This window comes from Halictus rubicundus, chromosome 16, assembly GCF_050948215.1.
Source record: "Halictus rubicundus isolate RS-2024b chromosome 16, iyHalRubi1_principal, whole genome shotgun sequence".
Classification (NCBI taxonomy): domain Eukaryota; kingdom Metazoa; phylum Arthropoda; class Insecta; order Hymenoptera; family Halictidae; genus Halictus; species Halictus rubicundus.
Window position 1 is genome coordinate 7,169,455 of NC_135164.1, and position 21,070 is coordinate 7,190,524.

At 43.0% G+C, this 21,070-nt stretch overlaps 1 protein-coding gene across 5 annotated transcripts in view; it reads right to left on the reverse strand.

Annotated features, from left to right (window-relative positions):
• Mical (Molecule interacting with CasL) overlaps window positions 1–20,411 on the reverse strand; it is a 61,343-nt gene extending 40,932 nt beyond the window's left edge. For all 5 annotated transcript variants that reach the window (XR_013083553.1, XM_076801681.1, XM_076801679.1 and 2 more), the window contains exon 1: window positions 20,271–20,411. The gene's annotated coding sequence lies outside the window, so the exon portion shown is untranslated. The remainder of the gene's footprint in view (window positions 1–20,270) is intronic.
• Window positions 20,412–21,070: the final 659 nt, after the last annotated feature.

Consider the following 21,070-nt stretch of genomic DNA (forward strand, 5'->3'; position numbering starts at 1 on the left):
AAGATGTCTTCCGATGAGCAGCGTCATCGTGAAAATACATTTTTACCCAACAACCGTTCCCCCCGCCCCTCCGTATTCTTTAACAAATTATTTCTACGTCTCGACACGGCTCTCGTTAACATTCTTTTACGATTACTTAATTTACGATTGGTGGAACTTCTTTGTCATTCATTTTCCAGAAGAAAATTTATATCGAATCTGTACCTCGATGATCTCCAATTGTATGTCGACAGCGACAGAATAGAATTTTATTTCGGTTTAAAGCAGGCGCCATATTAGCGACAACAGGTCGACACATCGAATTGCTAAAGAAATGATTTAATGGCTATAATGTCTGTTGCTGATTATACACTTCAGCTCATAGTCACAATCTTTATTTATTATCGTCACGGTAATACCAAACCTATATCGATCGGTCCATATCAAAATCATATCAAAATTTATGCAAAGTTCGTATCGCTGCAACATTAGTACCATTATACACTACAATGATTTCAATAACAAAGGATCACTGTACTGTTTCCTTTCTTCACAATATTCTAGATTTTAATACGCAATTTAGTTCTTCGACGAAAATATTTTTAATGTTAACAGAGATCCTCGTTCACGATGCGTTAATGAATATTGAATAGATTCTGTTGGAAATCTCCATCGCGAGATATTACAGCTGAAGGGGTTAACACAATTTCGGACTCTAATGCTATTTTCCGGAAGGTTTGGTTCATTTCGAGGCTGTTCGATCACCAGACTATGAAAGTATAACGTTCGCAGAGGCTCGAAGGTCAAGACCGGCGAACGAGCTCACGGACGGTAGGCGTTTTCACCGACAAAAAGCGAGTTTTCCAACGCGTTTCCGCGAGCTGGTTGCTTTTCCGAGAGACTTTCTCTTCCCTTGTTCAGACCTCTTCTCCGTTCGTCTGTCCTCGTTAGTTAGGTAGAAGAACGACGCGTGAACAAGGTCTCTCCCGCGTACGTTGCCCCGGTTGTTCACGATTTGTTGCTCCGTTAATTAGATCGTCCGCGACGCGACGCGACGCGACGACGCGTTCTCTTGCTGCCGACGAGTAGCTTTCGACGTGCAAACGCAGACGCTTTAATTCGCCGAGTCCGCTCGTCGATTCGAGGCGTTACCCGAATTAAGAAACCATTGGCAAGTCCAACAAACCAATTCGGCTTCGACGAAAAAACTCTTTGTAAAGTAAGGGACCCAATCACTGTGCCTATATTAACTACACTTGTTTTCAAAGCATACTGAATATTTAAAAAAAAAAGAGATATTAAAGAAAACGAGATATTAAATCTTTTTCGTTAAAATCAGTTAATATATCTCTTTTTTTCATTTTCATTATGCTTTAAAAACAAGTATAATTAATATACCCCTACAGTAATTGGGTCCCTTACCCTACCGCAGGCAAAAACATTGTCAATCGCTTGCGCTATAGCATCGAATCGGCCTCGTGATGAATATTTCGTATGTTATTAAATAAAATATGAATATTTTGTATGTTATTAATTTCCTTTAACACGTTCAGGAAGGCGCCCAAGTGAAAATTGACCATTTTTGTACCGCCATTGATGCATGCCGGCGGGAGACGTGGTAAACTGACAGGCAACTTTGTTGTTGTTAATATACAGGGTGTGGCCGACTAGGGGATGATTCTGCATGTAAAAATATGTCGAAAAGGGGGAATAACATTTTTTCGTCGAACGCCTCGTTTTCGAGAAAATCGAGTTTAACACTAGATTTACGAGACCCGTCAAAATGGTGGACTCGACATTTTTAAATTTACAATTATTAAGAGTGCAAGGACGCAATTGAGAAGAATTGTTCAATAGATTCGTTTCTATGAGCACATATTACAATAGAAATGGCTGAAAATCTAAATAACTACAATTTTGTTATGTTTACAACGCAATGTAAAATAGTCACTTTTATATGCAGGAAGTAGAATTGGTTGGTCATGGTCAGACGCGTCGGACGACTCCTGTCCAGTGTCGCCAAACCAAGACTTGTTCCCCCACCCTAATTTCCCTTTCTCCCTAATAATCCTTCACTGGCGGAGAGAGGGTAACTTTTCCCCTCAATTCCTAACCTTTCCCCTCCTCTGTCACGGTTCCTGTCGAATGACACGCGTACCCTCTGCATCTCCAAACTCGAATTTCTCGAAAACGTGGCGTCAAACCAAAAAATGTTCCTCCCCTTTCTCGACTTGTTTTCACACATAGAATCATCCCCTGTCCGGTTGCACCGCCCTGTACAACGATTGGAGAACACACAGACAACATCTTTTCTTCCTCTTTCAAGAAATCACAGGCATAGTCACCGTGACCGTAAAATAAATTACAGCACAGTGCTCGTTTTTTGATTACTACTATCAAGAATCTGTAAATTTGGCCCGCAAACAACGAGCACGCACGGCACGTTCGTGTGTACAACGATCAGACAATATTTGCTTCGCCGGTGTGTACGAAAACCTCGATCACTGTATCGATTACAACACCGGGCGTTCTCATCGATTTCTCTTCACCGGAGAATCTCCTAACTGAGTGTAAGTAATGTCGAGAAAATAGGGGGATAGTTTTGGAATAGTATTACCGTGGGCTGGCACCCTTGAATTTTTCGAAAACTTTCGGGGCATCGTGTGTACAACTATGAGACAATATTTGCTTCGCCGGTGTGCACGAAAACCTCGATCACTGTATCGATATCAATGGGGGTTTTCATCGATTTCTTTTCACCGGAGAATCTGGTAACGGAGTGTAATATCCAGAAAATAGGGGGATAGTTTTGGAATAGTATTACCGTGGGCTGGCACCCTTGAATTTTTCGAAAACTTTCGGGGCATCGTGTGTACAACGATCAGACAATATTTGCTTCGCCGGTGCGTACGAAAACCTCGATCACTGTATCGATTACAACATCGGGCGTTCTCATCGATTTCTCTTCACCGAAGAATCTGGTAACGGGGTGTAACATCGAGAAAATAGGGGGATAGTTTTGGAATAGTATTACCGCGGGCTGGCACCCTTGAATTTTTCGGAAACGAGCGTTCGGGCCGAGGCGACGAGGCTCGCCGATCAAAACGGGAACCACGACAGGCCGAGTCGTCAGAAATACGAGACCTTTCGGCCGGCGAAAATAGAACCCGAAACACGTTCGTCTTCTTTCCGTCTTTTCCGGACTCTATGCAGTTTGAAGTGACTTCTAAACGTAGCGCGGAGAGAAAGAGAGAGAGAGAGAGAGAGAGAGAGAGAGAGAGAGAGAGAGAGAGAGAGAGAGAGAGAGAGAGAGAGAGAGAGAGAGAGAGAGAGAGAGAGAGAGAGAGAGAGAGAGAGAGAGAGAGAGAGAGAGTACGGGCCGTCGCGCCGGCCCGCCACTCGAGGCAATTAAATGCGGAACATGATTCACGGGGGACACGGGAGAGGATCTACGGGAGATCGTGATGCAACGATTCTTTCTGCGCACGGACACTCGAGCCGCGCGCGTCACAGATTGCGAGCAACGTCGTCGATCTCTTTGCGGGAAACAGAGAGTAGGCATTCGCAACACTCGTGTCAACACCCTGCCGACTGCGTCAATGGGACGAGACGTGCACGCATTTCCGTGTTGATGAAGACAACCTCGTACCCCGTCCACTCCCGACCCCGCTTCTTTGTGTTCGAGCGTCGCGCAGTGGTCCAGATCGAGGAAGTTCGCAATGATTTTTGCACCGTTTCTAGACATAACACTAGAACTACCGAACCAGTCTAAATGACTGGGAAACTATGAAAACGTTTTCACGAGACATTTTTTAATATATCTCTTCTTTGGAGTGTATGTCACCATAAAAATCGTACGAAACCTGAGCAAATTCAATCCTGCTGTTATTATAAAGGGATAAGCGTAAGTCACGTTTAGGGCTCGGTAGTTCTAGTGTTAAAGCCATGGCAAAGTAGGTCTTTGGATTCGTCTTGACGTCAACTGCAACATTACCGAGCAAACAATATATGGTGACAATTGAAAGATCAAGGTGACACTAATTTCTTATTTTGAAAAATGAATCTTTTATATTGAACTTTATAGAAGAGTACCGATTACTTTTTGTTTGGGAGATTTTCTTGTCGGAGCACCGGATATGCCCGATAAATTGCGACAACATGTGAATAATGAATGATATTTAGTATTATAATATTTTCGCAATTTGCTACAGTTTATCTATTATAATTACTCTCCGCAATCACACATCGCACCATCCATATATACGCCCCCTAACCGAGTCCTAGTATTATAATATTATTATATTAATGATATTATTGAAACAAATGGTGATATTTGAAATCTGTCTCCGCAGGTGTATTTCTTATAAAAAGACACACAATTTTGCCATGTACACCATTTTCCTATCTGCAGCAGTTTCCAAGATATTCGTGGAAAATGTTTGCTTGAAATGAATGCTTGCTCTAATCACAATTTTCAATAAACCTCAACAATTTCACCGTTTCGGAATGGACATTTAAGAAGCAATATACAAGGTGTCTCACCCGATTTTGACATCTTGATTTCTTTCAGATAACAATTTAATGGTGCCGTGTGAGGCATAATTTGGTGTTATTAGTTTACTCGTGGGTGAACGAGTTAAGGTCATATGAAGGTCAACTTCGTTTTTTTTAATGGAATTATATACTTCTTGATGCATCAATGCGCGATGTAGTTAGACATTCTTTATAAAAAAAGTGTTAACTCATCTATATTGAAAAATTAGTAGTTTAGGAAATATTATTCGATAAACATCGAATGTACGCAAGTTGCTTTTTACAGCTAATTACTCTGGACCACTGTGCGTAGCTGCGATACAGCGCGGGGAAGAATGATAAACGTGGAAATTGCGAAGAAAAAAGTAAAGCTTTATTTTTAAACTTGTTATCGGTGCCTCCAATTAAAATCGTTAAATATGCCTTCCGTCGATCCACGGGGTGCGCGAAGCGTACATTTTCTACGCTGAAACGTGCGAAATGTATAAATGTATAAAGCGTCCTATTACTTCGTCCAGCACTGCACGTTCCACTACGGTGCATCCGCGGATTGCAATTAAGAAATCCATCGCGTTCTTTTCATTAGCGTCTGCTTGATAAATACGAACAAAAGATTCTCGCCCGGTGGCGTTTGCCCTCTTGAACCGAATATTGTGTTGCTCGTAAAACTGTTTCCATCGTCCGAGTATGCAGATACGTGCTTCGAGCATTAATCTTAGCTGACTCAACCTATTATTTTCCAAGATTAGGCGGCGCAGGCAGTGGCTGAAACTGCGCATCGCCTTATCGGTCGTAATTTGTCAGTACAAGTTACGATAATTCGATAGCATCGATAAAACTCGACGGGGAGAAAGAAGCAACCGAAAGAAGAAGGCACTCGAAAGGAAGAGCAAATTAAATCCCCAGGCTTAATCTGTTAATCACTTTTCGAGAAACTCGATATTTCCAGAACTTACCGACCGGGAATCACTAATCTCGCGAGGCATTACTGTTATTGCAGTCCTAGTCTATATTTGCGTTGCAGCATCGCGAATCGCGCATCAAGCTTATTCCTACCTTCCTGAGAGCGTGTTACGTAACGCGCGATTATAGCTGACGATAGAGAAAGGATTCGACGAATGTCATTCGTCCAGGTGTTACGCTAGGTAAAAATCAATGGCAACCGAGGCGAATGAAAAAGAACGTCGCCGGACATCGGTCTATTAGCCGACGCGTTTCATCGATAACCGGTTAAGAGTTCCGCTCAAAGCAAACCATCGGCGTAATCACCGATGCCGTTTCCACTCGCCTACCGAACGAACGGTGCTCCGCTTGTGCACGATAAAACGAGCAGCTTTGGCGCAAAGTGCGTCGAACGTGGGCGGACAAACAACGAATTAACGACGACGCGCTCTACCGATATAATATAATTCATTGTCCCAGGCCGTTCAGTTTTCGTCGACGATTCTATTCGGTTGGCAAGAAAGTAATTTCGGTATTTTTAGGTGAAATAAAATCCAACTTTTTTATCAAACCAATGAACTTTAATCAATAAAATATTTTCCATCTTGTTCTATAATCTTTTGCCATCTTTCTGGTAGCTTCATAATTCCGCGCTCATAAAACTTCTGATCCTTTTCGGTGAAAAACTGATCCAAGTGCGATTTCAGACCATCATCATTAGTGAAAGTTTTACCATTCAAAGAGTTTTGTAAACTTCGGAATAAATGATAATCTGATGGCGCAATGTCAGGGCTATATGGTGGATGTGACATCACTTCCGAACCAAGCTCCAATAACTTTTCACGTGTTACCAAAGATGCGTGTGGCCTAGCGTAATCATGGTGGAACACGATTCCTTTGCGATTTGCCAATTCTGGCCGTTTTTCTTTGATTGCTATGTCCAGTTTTGTTAGTTGTCGACATTAAACATCTGAATTGATGGTTTGGTTCCTTGGGAGAAGCTCAAAATACACAATACCTTTGTAATCCCACCAAACTGACAACATGATCTTCTTTTGGTGCAATTCAGCTTTCGGCGTGGTTTGGGCTGATTCATCACGCTTCGACCATAATCGTTTTCGAGTTGCGTTATTGCAAACAACCCATTTCTCATCACCAGTGATGATTCGCTTCAGAAAAGGGTCGATTTCATTTCGTTTGAGATGCATATCGCATATGTTGATGCGTTGCGTTAAGCGAATTTCTTCCAATTCGCGTGGAACCCAAATATCGAGCTTCCTAACGATTCCGAGACTTTTTAAACGATATTCTATAGTTGTATGCGAGACATTTAACCTGTCTGCAATCTCTCGGACAGTTATATGACGATCCGATTCAATAATGGCTTTCATTTGGTCATCATCAACTTCAGATGGTCGACCAGAACGTTGGTCCGTCTTCAAGTGAGAAATTTCCAGAACGGAATTTTTTAAACTAATTCTGGCACGTGCGTTCTGTTAAGCAATCCACACCATAAACTTCACATGTATCTTTGCGAGCCTCGGCAGCTTTTTTACCTCTACGGAAATAAAAAAGCAATATGTGCCTATAACGTTCGTTTTTGCACTCCATGTTCAAATTGACACGGAACTAACAATTTTAATCAAAATTACGTGTAATTTGCTTCAAAAGTAACCGAAAAGATGCAGTTATGAAATGTCAGAAAGAAAACAAATGCAACGTTAACAGAAGTCAATCAAATATCAGGGTATACATTTCCAATATTATAAATAATTAGTCTTAGGTCAATATGTTTTGACTATATGTGGAATAATTGATGTAGTAGGAATTATTTTAGTCGATAAGCTTCCAGCCCATATTCTGATATGATGGTAATGTTAGTACCTGAATATGTCTGAGAGGCATATTGTCTGTTATTTATTATCAGTACTATGTTCACTTTATGTATGTCCGCTGATAGGCCAGTTCTGGCCTAATGCGTAATAAATAAAAAAAAAAGTCAACTAAACAAAACATAAAGCCATCTATTAGTGAAAACCGAAATGACTTTCTTGCCAACCTAATATCTCCCTTCGGCGAACCGATGAATCACCGATCGAGCGAACTTTCCGTGAATCAGGAACTTTTCAATGCCGAACCAGTCATTCCCGAGGATTATTAGCTCGGAGGAGACACTGGCAGGTAAACCGGCGAGACAAAAAGATTCCGTGTGACTCAAGGTAAAGATAATGCGCTCCGGCTTGTGTAAGTCATTAGTCATTACGCGTCCAGTCGCATGCTCGCGCCCGGAGACTGCTGCCGGCATTGATCGTTCGACGAGGACAGAATCAAACGAGTTTCTCGGCGACCACGACTAAACGTTCGCTTTTCCGAAAGAGAAAAATAAAAAACAATGGATCAACCGCGCGCGTCTCTCGCGTCCAGTGTACTCGAGGGCCGTTACATTTTTGTCGCGCTACGTGGGAGGCGTGAACCAAGAATAGAGATTAGAACGGTATTTCGGTGCATCCACCGAATACGACGCCACGGAATACGAACATTTGTTGCATTCGCGTTCTTTCTCGGTGATCAACGGTTTCTCACATTTTCTGGTCTATTTACCTCGCGCGCTGTTATTTCGGAACGCCTGCGATCAACGGGTCTACGGAATTGTACAGAACCGTAGGGAAACGATTCGTCGTGGCAGCCTGATTTTCGAAAACTCGTTAAAAAATCGAGATCGATCGGGCTCGCAGGAAAGAGGACGTGTCTTCCGACGGAGTCGTCGCTCGGGTCCTTATCGAACGACCGTTCCCCCCCCCCCCCCCCATTTTTGTATTGTCATTGAGACGTGACCGGCAGGCCCGATTGCAGACAATCGATATTTTCGGTCTGCGCTGTTGACTTCGTGCCGATGCCGTGCCGCCGCGGTATAATGATCGCACACAATGGGGATGGCGAATTTCCTACGCGTCGCGTGCACCGACCGATTCTATGCATTAGGTTGTTGCATATGAAACGTCCGACTTTAACGTTAAGCTAACGCAAATTTTTATCTGAATCGATTTATCGGCGAATGTAAGCACCGTTACGATGAAAGCATTCTCTCAAGGAATTTCAAGATGCAGATGTAATTTTTTGGTCATTCGCGTTCTTTGTTTTCTAGGTTGTCATCTACGTTTTATGGTTTCTCTTCAGCATTAGTTTCTTTTACAATTTTACCAGAATTCACGTAATTCTGTCGTCAATACGTTGCTTCTCCACGCATGTAAAAAGGATTGAAATCAAATTGATTGACGAGTAAAATTAGACATCTAAATCAAAATTGACGATAGGATTCTAAGGGTCAGCTTTATAGCTCACACTAGAACCACCGATCCAGTAAAAACGACTGGTTACTAATTCTTTCTTTCACAATTACAAAAATTATAAAAATGTTTTCATCAGAAATTTTTGAATGAACTTCTTTATTGGAGCACACGTTAGACTAAAAATGGTATGAGGTGTTTGAGTAGAAGTAGTCTTGTCATTATTACAAAGCAATACACGTCAGTCGTATTTATTACTCGGTAGTTCTAGCGTTAACTCCTTAAGTACAGTACACGCCACTATAGTGGTTTCCGTGGAAAGCATCAGTTCGAACGATACGAGCCACTATAGTGGCTTTTGTGCCGTCCGCGGACAGGCGCGCCGTCCCTGGGAGACAGACTTGCGGACGATCGCGCCGTACTGGGAGAGCGAGTTCACGGACGAACGCGCCATACTTTACATAACATTTGCATTCCAAAATCCGACATTTCACATATGCGAAAACCTAAGGTTTCCCAGCTGGATTCGTTGCTTCCGTCGAGATCGTGTTCGTTTGCTCCGGCGACGCGACGGGGAACGTGTCCAGGTAAAAATCGCCGACACGTTCATGGCATTCATAGGAACGCTTCGTTGTTGACTATGAAAGACATACGGGCGTCGTGCTTTTTTTTTTTTTCTTTCTCACGAGGGCGTAGGCGGTGCGTGCACGGCATTTCTCGTCATCGTTGTAATTATCGTCGCGGTGATCGTGTGTACAGTGTGCACCGTCGCGTCGGCCTCGCAACCAACCGACGCACGGTGTGATACTTTGCCGATCTGAAACTCTGTGTATATTTTAAAATTAAAAGTTGCATCTTGCGTTCGCGAAGCGCCCTTGGAAGACTATTTTGACATATTTTTTTTTTTTCATAAGAGAAAAAGGTATACAGTGATTTCTCTGTATATGTCGCCAAGGCCTGGGTGATAAACGTCGCGGAATTATCCCCACTGTCGCAGGGTATACCCCGATACACGACGCTGGCAGGACCCGTGGTGTTGACTTATATCGAGAATTCACTGTGTATGTATCTTCAATACCATAATAGAGTAGTATACACCCGTAAAATATCATTGCAACACGCAATGTATTTACAAGAAAAAGGAAATATAGAATTAATAATGCCGGCGTGGACGTCACAACGAGGTTAGTCAGGCGTTGGAGATTTTTAAGTAAATAATTAATCGTAAAATAACACCCGTAAAATATCATTGCAACACGCTCGTGCAATGTATTTACTACAACAACAAAATATAGAATTAATCATGCCGGCGTGGACGTCACAACGAGGTTAGTCAGGCGTTGGAGATTTTTAAGTAAATAATTAATCGTAAAATAACACCCGTAAAATATCATTGCAACACGCTAGTGCAATGTATTTACTACAACAACAAAATATAGAATTAATCATGCCGGCGTGGACGTCACAACGAGGTTAGTCGGACGTTAGAGATTTGTAAGTAAATAATAGTTAATTACTAAAAGAAAGTGCATATATTCGTAAAATATGGATAATGTAGGAGTGTTGTATAACGTTTTTTTTTCTACATTTCGACTATTGTCGAAACGAACTCTTTTCCGGTCAGATCGGCAGAATATCACACGCCGTGGGACGCGGCAGCTCGAGTACAACTCTATTCGCGCATTCGGGCAAACTAGCAACGTGGAAAAAAATAATTAGGGTCACGCTGGCGTAATTCCGCGGTACGCGAAACCTTCCCGCAATTCGATGCGATGCAACGCGACGCGATGCGATAAATTTATGCGAACCTCTCCTCTGCCACGCGTTGCACGCTGTACGGAGCAGTCGCACTAAAATTTCGCGAGTATCGCGCAATTCTATGAAGACGCGCCGCGCATATCTGGAATCTAGGAAGGAAAACAGCCACGGAAACAAAAATCGAGTCGCGATACACAATCTCGCGATAAAAGTCGATTTATATCAGACAAACATCCTATCATACAAGACAAACAGCCAATTGTCCCACCACACCTTATGCGGTGTCGTTTATTTTTATTGTGAAAAATAACATATACATTCCACTATCTAAAATTATTTGATCAGTATGTTTAAGTATTTAATATTGCGTCCGTTGCGGCCCGCGCGTATTATTAGGTTTCCACTTCTGACCCACTGCAGCCCGAGGATTGTAAATGAGGATTGAAAAAGGTATTATAAAGTATTATCACACTGAAACGGTCTCACACATCGTAACCGAACTTTGAGGACGAATGTCGACATATTGGCGACATCAGGATTGTACATTCAATCCTTCAGGTTGTACATATTTAATTGTGTACACAACAAAAGATCAGGAGTATAATTGTCCCGGTAGTGAGTCATCTTAAGAGTTGTTATTGTTGACACACTATTTTCGTTCAAATCTACAGAAGTTTAGTAAATATTATTTTCGGCCGACTGACTAGGCAGGGGTCGAAATTAGGCACGTTCACCCTGTAATTGTTCATTTTCCCCTGATGCAAAATCTACGTCTCCGAGAAAAATATTCTTTGTATTCTAAAAAAATCCTCGTCCGTAAATGATTAATTTGTATCGACGCTCGCCTAACTGACCGGCTCTTACGCTCGGCTATTATCGCGAAAATCCCTCTCCGACCGCGCCGAGGGACGATAGAGGATCCGTAAACATAATTCACGCTCCGAGATTGTGTTCGCAGCAAGACCGCGAGGCAGCGAGAAGAAAAGAAAAAAGAATTCAAGATTTTACTTTCACTTCTGCACGAATTATGCAGTTTGGCGTGATACAACGTAGTATCGTAATTAATTTTCGAAACTAATCTCGACGAGAGCCGGTCGTTCCCTCTTCGATACTTTCCTCTTTCAATTTCACAACGGCGCGGATCTTCGAAGAACTTTCGTTTTCACCCGCGTTGCGACTTTCTATTGTCCGTATAATTATTTCGGTTTTGACTCGCGAATCTATCGCGACCGATCATCGAACAACTGTTCTTTTTTTTTCCCCCCTCCGGAGGTGTAGAAAGCGTGAAAAACCGTCGGAGAGAATTCGATCTACGGGACGGGAACGACGATCGAGGACGAATCCAACAACAATCGGATCACGACTTCGATTGTCGTTGCCGGGACAACGACAATCTTTGTCGCAAATGTTTCACTCGACTGCCTAATTTCATTTTGCTTTTCTCCGTAATTCGTTGTCACAAAGAGCACGCTGGACGACGCTTTTTCGATATTTTTAATCCTCCGGATTTGTCACGAAAAAGATATCGTCGCGATCTAGTGACGGATGGATCGGTCGGTTCGATCGAGTATGCGAGCGATAGCGCACCTGGAGCGGATTGGATTTCGCTCGTCGTATCCGCCCCACGATAACTTATCATCGTAACCGCGATCCATTTGCACCGTTTCTTTATTCCGCGAAACGCGCTTGCACGGATACACGTACTACACGCATAGAGACACGGAGAGTAGGCTACCGGTGCGAGGAACGCGAGGAGAACGAATTTCATCGAGTATCTGCGCGCGTTCTTGCCCCTGATTCTCGCGAATCGATAAGCTCGTAAATTCCGGTGGCCAAGACGCTGAAAATTTCCCCGCGTTTCGGTCTAAGAATAGCGGAAACCGCTCGAACGCGGAATACCGATCCGCGAAATCGATCCCGAGTAGATCCCCCCTCCCCCGATAAGAGCAAACAAGGAATGCCGATAAAGATCCGGTAACCTAACCGCGAGATCGTTTCAGACTCTCTCGGAAGAGAGTAACCGTGAAATCGTTTAACAAAGCGTTCATACCTTTGTCATTACCTCGATTGGTTTACCTGCCGAATGCGAAAATTCTTTTGAAAAATTCTCGATGAAATTGCAGTGAGAAACGAAGGAAACGCGTCCTACATGTCGCAGGGTATTCGAAGGCTTTGGGTCAGCTTGATTTCTTCAAGTGGGACACGATATTTTTCATGTTCTATTCATAGTGATCTGTTTCATAATTTTCATAGACCTCAGCTGATGCAATTACGAATTCGATGACCTACAATGCCGCGGCCTCGGTAAGCAAACACCTCGACGTTAGCGGCCTGCGTGAAAAAGAATGATCATCGATTTCTCGTCGGGGATTAGAATTGAAAGGAGCCGAGAAATTGGTGGGGTCTTGCAAAATTGAATTTGATTCAGTAGTTAGATATTTTTAATTCATACCACTCGATGGAGTAGATCGATAACCTGTCTTTAACCCTTCGTATGCTATGCCGGAGTCTTTCGCGACCCGTCGCGGTGGGGATAAGCTCGAGCGACCGTCAATTTGCATAATTTTATTCCGATATAAAACGACGGCTTTCATTTCGAAATAAGAAAATCGCTAGCCCTCTCCTTCTGCTTCATTCGAAATACGACGAAAGCCGGTCCCGAGCCATCGTCTTATATCGAAAGAGAACTCTAGCGAAATATCTCGGTGTGGGTCAGAAATGACTCCGGCATAGGCCTAGAACCGGCAGGTGTCCGAGGGTTAATATGCGTTGCAGCGTTCAGAGCGAACAGGTTATTTCAGATGATCGTCGAGATAACGTTGAAGGTCGTCTCACGGGTTTACTGGATCAAAAGCAACCAACCGGCCAGCTACCTCTTTCATCGAACATAATGGAAAAATAAAATGATATTCAAACGCAGGGTGTCCACAAAAGTTTCTGCCGTCGCAGGACACGGAAAGTAAAAACGCATTCGCAGCAGTTTTTGCTATAGATCAAGACTTGTTTCCCCCCACCCTAATTTCCCCTCCTACCGCAATATTCCCCTACGGCCCGGTCACGTGACATACTCCGTTACTGGCAGAGAGGGGGTAACTTTTCATTGTTACCACGTTTTCATCAACTCGCTTTCTTGTCTGTTTGTCTGCTCGGTACAAATTTTGATGAGCTAGGGACTCGAAACTTTAACACTAGATTTACGGGACCCGTCAAAATGACGGATTCTAATATTTTTAATTGACGAATATTGAGATTACAAACATGGATCCATGAGGAATTGTTTAACAAATTGATTTCTCTGGGTATGTATTATTTAAAAAATGGCTACAGATTTTGATAGATATATTCGTGTTATTTTTATAAGGAAATGTAAAATAGTCATTTTTAGTGCTCCGTAAACCTAGTGTTAAACATAGCTCAGAACTGGCTGACAACACACACAAAAAGCAGACAATAATTGTTTGAGCAGAAACAAATTTTTAATATACCACGTTTTCAAGACGAGCTAAGAAGTATAAAATAGTTTCTCCTACCCCCGTACAGATAGTCCTGAAAATTTGTGATTGTGAATTTTCAATAGCTATGAAAATAGCTGGTGAGATTTAAAACGAAAAACGTGGGGCGCAAGATAATACTAAAAAGTGTGACGAGTAGTTGCCGTTGAGAAAACTCGCACAACAGTTCGTATCATTTTCAGTGCAATAAAATTTTTAATTACTTATTAGGTGAACTATTCATGCCCCATGTTTTTCGTTAAACTAGTTAAGCGCGTAAATCTCTATTGCGGTGCGGTTGACGTTAATGAATGGTTAATTTCTTATCGAATAAAAATGTAATTCTTTCTCGTTTTGCTTTACTGTTATTGTAAAATTTATAATAGCAGCATTTGGCCTGCGTTTGTATACTCGTCATTGTTTGATTCTAATTCCGCGCCCTTAAGTGATTTTTAAAATTAAACTCCGCAGTTATCTGGTTAAATGTTACAAGTGTTTTCATAGCTATTCAAAATTCACAATTTTCAGGACTACCTGTACGAGGTTAGGAATCTGTACGAGGCTAGGAAAACTTATTTTGTACTTTTTCGTCCGTCTTAAAAACGTGGTTATATTAAAGAATTTTTTGTATTTAATATTTTCCGCTTTCTGGTCCCGTTTTTCTGATTCGTAGGAGAAGATAGAATAGAAAAAGAGAATTCTGAGTCTCCATTCTCCTCCGCAGGAAACGGAAACGGTTCGTTGTAAGCCCGGCTCGTAGCCGAAGGATTTCGTGTCAGGTAGAACAAGATCGATCCTCGGAAGTCCTCCATTTTCCCGGAGTCTATTCAATGGCCGGCTTTGTACTCCATTATACAAACGGCGGCAGGATATTTTCCTCCATTGACAATTTACCAAAGGGTGCTGAGCAGATAATACCGGCAGGTTCGCCGAGCATTTCGGACAAGCTCGATCGGTCGATTCGATAATCGCTTTCTTTCGACGGCCGATCGGGGACGGTATGTTTCCCGCCCACGACTAGAAAAGTTATTTCAAACTAGTCGACTCGATGCCAATGAATCATCGATCGAAGGACAATTCGATATTCAGACCGCGTCACCGATGGTTTAATAAAAGTTTCCTGCGTATCGGTTGCAACAACTTCTGCGTTACTCGCGGGTGGTAACCGATCGTTAAAAGATCGGTACACCGTTGTCGTTGAAAACCTTAGCCTGGACTGAGAATAAACCTCAGCCTGAAAATTGGCGAAGCACGAAATCGACAACAACGTTGTACACCCGATAACCCTAGGCTCTAGTTAAACACCAACGCATCATGATGATCATAGACACGTCAGCCAAAACCCTTGAATCATCAGGACCAAACGGACCCTAAGACTTTGTCTCTTCCACGTCATCCTGTCCACAACAAGCCTTTTCTACTCCCTTCCACAAATTTCCTCTAAAAAACCACATACACTAGCGGCGGAAAGTATGCTAACACCTTTTCAAGCGGAATAACTTTTTCAAAATTGGTCCAAACGAGTAGAATCTTTTTTATATGATAGACCAACTAGTTTGCCAGAGAATGACTAAACAAACATTTTCTTAGATTACGATTGGTTGGAATGATAAAAAAATGAAAAAATTGTGATTTTTCAACTTTTTCATCTGAGCCTATAACGATAATTTAAAAAATGCGCTTTGTAGATTTCGGTAACTTACATGCATACTGAAAATTTCATAAAAATCGGTCAATGTTGCAATGAGCTACAAACGTTTCAAGATGCGAGTTTATGGGTTAAAGTCGCAGATTTTCGACCTATATATATAGCAGCCCGTCGAAAACAACATTAGAGCTTCTTCTTGCATATTTCAGTGCAGAATGTTACATCGCTGTACCTTAAACTCGCCACCGTGTATAAACTTGAATAAAACTCTTCTCGATTTTATTATAAACTGTTGTACTCGCGATTTCCAAACCCGGAATCCAACAACAATACGGTCCATGCAGAGGGATACTTTGCGAACAAAGGAAACTCTACGATTTTCTTCAGAGTCGCCCACGAATCCGCGGAATTATGAAAATTCGCAGGAAGACAATGCGCGGTCTGCTCAAAGCACGCAATTCCCGAGTTGATACTCCCATTTGCGCGTCCCAGATAGCGGATCTCGCAGCTATCAGAAACACGGTCCGCTTTTAGTTACAAACGTGCCGAGACCATGATGGTTTCCTCCGGTTCCGTGTTTCGAGAGAAACACGGCCAGTGGTTTTTCCCGGGTCTCGGGGAAAAATCTCGGTCGCGGCATTTTCGATCGCGTCGGCGGCCGGTAACGCGACTGCCGCCATTCGCGCGAATCAATTTTTATCGGAGTGTAACGTAGGTAACCTAACCGAGCCGGACTCTGTTGTACAGCTCGTGTGGGATGCGCCCCGTCGTACCAGCGTTTATCCGACGGATAAAAGTCTCCGGCCTTTGTCCTTTTTCGCGTGGTCGACAAAATTCAAGCCTCGCGGCGCGGCGCGGCGCGGAGTCCACGCGCGCAAAACGCCTCCTCCCGTTTCCTCTTTAGGGAACAAGCCGGATGGATACGTCTCTTAACCCTCTCCTTTTCCTATTTATTTACCCACCGGCAACCCCGCCAATCCCGGCCCTTCTCCTTATTTGTTTAAGAAACAAATCGATCGCGACCGCTCTCACCCAAACTAAACTAATTAACCTTTAGTTACGCGCGCCCCTATTTGTGCACAATTCTTAACTGGTTGCATGGGGTCGGCCATTACTCTGGGTCAGCTTGCTACTGGGATCACCGCTGCATCCCACAGGGAATAATTAAGTAGGAAGTTACACCGGAATCGAAATTGCAACGACCCCGCGCGAGTAATTAACGCTGGGTTTACGGGATCGGTCAAAATGACGGGCTCTAATATTTTTAACCCTTTGCACTCGAAGCCATTTCAACTCCAAAACGAAACATTTTTTCCGACCTTGAATATTTCCCTTCTATATGTATGTTTTCATGCTATACATACGAAAATGGTGCAATTTACTCGTACAGTACTCAAATATTTACTAATTTATTAAATGCGAACTAATTTAATAATGTAAAAAATATTTTGAATAATAATACAGCAATTTTAGTGGCGCCCTACAGTCGACATTCGAGTGCTAAGGGTTAATTCACGATTATTGAGATTGTGAAGATCCATCTACGTGGAATTACTCAACAAACTTATTTCCTTAGATATATATTTAAAAAATGGCTGAAAACTTGGATAGACACATTCTTCGTGTTTTTATAAAGTAATGCAAAATACTCACTGTTAATGCTCCGTAAACCTAGCGTTCAGATTGCAAGTACGAGAATTATTTAACGAATTTCTTTAAGTGTACAGCGTGTCCCAAAAACGTTAGATTTCCTTGAAAAGGGTGATCCCCAAGGTTATTTGAAATAACTTTTTCCTTCACGAAAATGTTCTCCGTGGCTTTGTTAACGAGTTATTAACGAAAAACACGGACCAATCAGAGCGCGGCTACAGCGGACGGATTCCGGCTCGGCCAATGGCAACGTCACGCTCAGCGGAATCTGTCGCCATGTTGGAATCCGTCTACTATAGTCGCGCCCTGATTGGTCCGTGTTTTTCGTTAATAACTCCTTAACGAAGCCGCGGGGAACATTTTCGCAAAGGAAAAAGTTACTTCGAATGACCCCAAGAATCGCCTGATTCAAGAAAATACATTTTTGGGACACTCTGTATATTATAAAAAGGATAGATATTTGAATATTACTTTGTTATTTTTATAAAATAGTATAAAATACTCGCTTCTAATGCTCCGTAATGCATACATGTGTTTACAACAGATGTCTTAAGAGTTAGAAATATTAAATGGCTGAAAGGTTGTAGTAAATCTACCATAGCTACAGTTCTATTAATTAAATTACAGTAAATTTTGTTAGAATTTTTAGGGTTGTCGGGAACGTCAACATTCGGGACGTTCGTAGCATTAGGCTACTTTAACACTGTCTGCGTTACCTGTATGTTGCTTTTATAGATTTTTACAGGCTGTACGCTTCTGCGGCAAGCCTTGTCCTTCGTGCTTTGCCGTAGAAAGTTTACGAGCTCGCTGCATAGAATGAATTAAACGCTAAAGTTGCTAAAGTGCTTTTGAAATTGCGCAGTGTACAAAAACAATGAACGGTAATATTTTCCCGTTTCCGTTTGCGACGGCGACAACTCGTCTTTCGAGTGCACGCGTCGTTGAAATTATAAAGAGGACGGCGAAAAAATTGAAAGCCGCCGGCTCGGTTGGATTTAAACTCGAAGAGGAATTTCGCGAGGAATTTGCAACGTCGTGGCTACGGGTTTGAAAGATAAAACCCAGAACTTGTTTATTTGCTAAACAGAGGAGTTCTTTCACTCGCGACGACGTCCTTCGAGGACAGACCATCTTGCAGCACAAATAGATAGAGCGCCGGTGCGCGCGAGAAACGTGCGAATTGCAAATAATTCGGAAACTGATAAATGAAAGTACTATTTCGCATTTGTCGCGATTCGAAATTTAAACTTTTCCGGCGGCGAATTGGAAATACCACCCCTTCCAAGGTTTCGCGACATTTTCGGGACACCCTGTATGTTTCTACGTTAGCGTTGCCACGGGTAAGGGACCTAATTACTGTGCCTATAATAATTATTTTTAAAGCGTAATGTGTATTAAAGAAGAGATATTAAATTGTTTTTCATTCAAATCAGTCGATATATATATATCTCTTTAAAAATAAGTAATCGCGGAAAACTTTGGAAAACATTGTGACGCGTGTATTAAATATATAAAGTTGGTCATTTTGACCACGTATTCGGGTCTGTTAAATGAAATAAGATGATCCAAATTCCAGCTACTTCGGACCACGGTGGTATACGCTTCCATGAAAATAAATATGGCTTTGGCGAAGTCGACCGGCGCAAGTTAATAATGCAGATCGTTCGATCAACATTCCTATCGACAATCGCTTCCCATCGGATTCGTTAAGCAACGATGTCCGGTCGAATTGAATTAGCGTGCGGGAACCGTCTTACACGACACAGAAGCCCCTTTTTCCAGTGATGAATAAATGTCGTTATATAAGGATCGAAGGGGATTCGATGATTATTCCTTTGACTCCGGACTGCTTTATCGAATTAGCTAACCGAATCATCGTGCGGTGTTATTTTTAAACAGGTTAAAAAATCTTTCGCATCGGCGGGACGCGTCGACGTAATGGCGCCTCCGCTTCGATTTTCATTTCGACCGTGTCCGAAAGTTTCTCGGTTTAAAGATCGGGGAAAAAAACCACGATATCGTCCTATCGAAGTGTGGCAACCTCGACGAAACGGAGCGAAAAAATAGTTGACGATGACTTACTTGCTCGGCCGGCGAATCCAGGAAAATCCTTTCCCGGTGCTAGATGCAGAAAACCGCGCGAACGTTGCGATAGCAAAAATTTAAAACTGTCATGGTGTACGCACGGCATACGCACGGGAAGAAACACGAGTGGACGGTGACATGGCCGACTTATCGTCAGCTGACAGATAAGCGATTCCGAGATTTCCCGATGAATACCGATATTTCTCGCGAGCTAGAACACCCACGGTATCGCGGCCAATTTCATCGCGCAGACTTGCGCGTAACGGGGGTTACGATAAAAACCCCTGTCAGGGTTTGACGAAAAAAAAATAAGCTCGCTCGCGTTTGATTCGATACGCGACCCGAAGGTAAACAAAGAGAGACACACTTTCGATCGGACGGAACGACTACCCCTGATTAAGAGCCGACTAATCGGTCACGGATCGGCAAAACATGGAAATTCCGCGATACAGGTTTCAGGTTGGCTCGCGTACGCGTTCGCACGAATCAAACAACACGATACATGGGATCGTAAATGCTCCGGTCTTTGTCTCTCCCCGTCTCTTCCCTTCTCTTTTGACGCGCAATCGAATTCCAACGAGGAAGCCGGCCGCGAACAGTTCGACTGTCGTTCGTAGCAACTTGGAAAACCGTACAACGTGTTCGGAACAGTGCCGGAGGAAGAGGGAGAAGGGGGCGCGGTCGTAAATCGCAAGTAAAACGAGGGAAAAAAAGAGTACTGGTACGTGCGAGCTACTGCAGGAATGCAGAAGAAACGTCAGCATTGGAGAAGGCGAGAGACAAGGGAAACCGAGAGAGAAAAAGAGGGATAAAACGATCGAGAGGAAATCGGTAGACGGGGAGGGAGAAAGAGCTGTAGTACGGCCGTTTTGTATCGGAGTATGTTTTAATACGTACGTGTGTTCTGTGTGTTTGTGTACGCGAAGGGCCGCTGCTGCGTGTACCACCAATCAAACGTCGAGTCACTGCACTTTGTCGCCTTTTGCCTTTTACAGATCACATTAGCAAGGTTTACGGGCCACGATTACTGATACCGAACGGACCTGCACCACATTACGGCGATTGGTCACTGTTCACATTTCTATCTGACGGACGTCGCGCGACTGATCGCCACCCACCATTGGCATCTCGTGTACTTGCTTCCACTGGCCCTCTTCGACTGCACGACAAACGCTATACACCGCGACTGAACACCGAGTGCGATCGACTGCAATTTCCGACGACAGAGGAGGCACTGGAAAATCCTCTTATTGTCAGCTCTCATCCTGCGCGGCTATGGTTGCGCGCTTTACCGTCAGATGCCCCCACTTTTCCGCACGAGTGACGACATCTTACGATTCCATCGCCAAACGTGTCCCAGTTGGGTAAAATTTTGGAAAAACACATTTTCAAATAATCGTTGTTCTACCAGAGAGGAAATGAGAGTGCTCACGCTCGGGGTTTTAGCGTCCCCACTTTTCAGCAACATCTTTTTAGCTTGGAACAGAAGCTCCATCAACTTTTTAGCCTGGACCAGAACCTGCATCAACTTTTTAGCCTGGACCAGAACCTGCATCATCTTTTTAGCCTGTGTTAGAACCTGCATCATCTTTTAGGCTGGATCAGAGCCTACATAGAAGAGCCTCTTTTAACATAGAAGTAGTATCCACTCTGGCATTATTTGGAATCCGCTGCTAATGGTGCAGGTAAGATGATGC